Genomic DNA, 2,236 nt, shown 5'->3' on the forward strand with positions numbered 1-2,236 from the left:
TGTGTGACCATGAGTACTACCAAGTTAGGCTCAAGCATCTCTGGTCATGAAGTGTGTTGTGGAGCACACGCATCTCAGAGTTCATCCATTTTGTATCATTTTTCTTTTTATGAATGACTCTTAACTATCCATGTTTTGCATATTTTCACACCATTCTTCTGTCTTTTTTCTGTTAATTTGCATGTTTCAAATGAGGAGGGAGAATTGTTGGAAAACTGCAGAAAAGGACCAAAAATAAGAGAAATGAAGAAATTATTTCCCCGGAGTTTAGAAAAAACATATTGGGAAGTCAAATCTCACTGGACGAGAGTCGGGGGATTGGGCCACAGAGGCACCTATGCGCCCCACGTGCCCCACCTCGCGACCTGACCCAAGGCTGTGAGCTAGGGGTGTTGGGACCCACATGGGATCTCTCTGCCCTCCTCCAGCAACCCTAGTCCTATTTTACCCTACAACCTACACCTCTAATTTACGAGACTTTTAGGCCTCCATCTTTGAGGCAAAAACAAAGTTGAGTACTTTTCACTCCCAGAAGCCTAATCAGTGGGGCTCTTTGCCATCACCAGGACCTTCTTCATTGGCTATATCGAGTCATAGTGCCATTGAATCTATTAATAACAATGCAACCATATTGTATTTATGGGAGACCCTAATTATGTTATTAGCCATGCATATTTACTAATGTTAAACCACCCCCAATGGGTTAAGTGGTAAGAGGAGCCACTAACTTGTGGAGATACTTGACCCGTTGAGCTGATAGCTCGATAGAATCTCAGTGGGGAATATTTTACATCATGAGGAAATGTGACAATGTCAACCCCCCCCCCCTATCTCTTTCAAAGTACACTAAAGTTCCACTGGTGACATTATACAAGTGTGTGACTTAGTGGGTAAAGTGTACAACCTTTACAGAGTGCAAAAGTATATGACTAGTAATTTCCCATGGTCATGGACGGAGTCGGGATAAGTCACACTATTCAACCCTAGTAGGACTTGGAGGTTTCACTCCAAATAAAGTTATTGATAATCAAACTCGAAAAGAAGTTGTTAAGCGGGTGGAACAAAACACAAGTAGTAGTATTCACATATGCATATGGTAGCCATGTCATGGCTATTGAAATATCAATATTGGTAACCAAGAGAACCTGGTTATGATTCCGAGAGATCGTGATACTGACTTGTATTATTTATCCCGTCGAATAAATTCTCATATACCTATGCCATGATAATCGAATTTGCTATGATACTTGATGTTTTGTGTTCTCCATGCATGGGTTGTTGTTTTGGCCAGATTCCAAGTGAGAAGCTATCTTCCTACTTATGCAGCGATGCTAAGAGAGGATCTGTTAGGAGAGTGGTCCAACCAGATACCTTTGGGGCAGGGCCCATCCTGGACACATTGTGCCACAGTTTAAGTCTTTCGTTGTAGTCTGGTGAGTTATTTAGAGGCTTTAGAGCATCTCCAACAGGCGCGCTTCGCCTTCACGCTGTATAATTCTTTTACAACACTAAAATAGTCTTTTTGCGCTAGGTAGCGATGAAGAGGTTTTTCAGATGCACAAAAACACGGCGTCCAATTCGGCAGCCCCATCTGCAGCAGCCTAGATTTTGCATCGCGCACAATCCGGCACCCAAATTTTGCAGCCTGGGATACCGCTTTTAGCGCGTGCGCTATAGTTTTTTTGTGCATGATCTGTTTTACAGCGTCTGCTGAAGCGTTGTTTTTTGTCTCCGACGCACAAAAACGATGGTTTTTAGCGCGTGAGGTCTTTTTTGGGCGCCTGTTGGAGATGCTCTTGTGATTATGTTGTATTTGAGTATTACAATAATGCCATGCGAAACTTTGTACTGTTCCTGTATGTGTTATTATACTAACTAGAAAAAGGGCCCGTGCGTTGCAACGGGAGAAAAAAATCATTATCTTCAGCGGCCATGACAACACTTTGCTGCATCAGCGATAACATTTTGGCGAACATCTTGTTCAATTTCATTAATATTTTTAGTACACGAACTTAAAAAAATCATGAATATTTTTGGATTTCCCAAACTTTTTTAAAAAAACTGAGAACATTTTTTGAATATGCGAACATTTTTTGAATCCACAATCATTTTATGATTTATTGCAAATTTTAATTCTTATTTTTTGGAACTTTTTTGAAGCACCAAATTATTTAAAGGAGAAAAAATTAAAACGGAAAAATACAAAAATGAAATTTGAAATAGGCCGCCCGCACAT

The sequence above is a fragment of the Triticum urartu genome, chromosome 7A (assembly GCF_056163025.1).
Source record: "Triticum urartu cultivar PI428250 chromosome 7A, HENAU_Tu73, whole genome shotgun sequence".
Classification (NCBI taxonomy): Eukaryota; Viridiplantae; Streptophyta; class Magnoliopsida; order Poales; family Poaceae; genus Triticum; species Triticum urartu.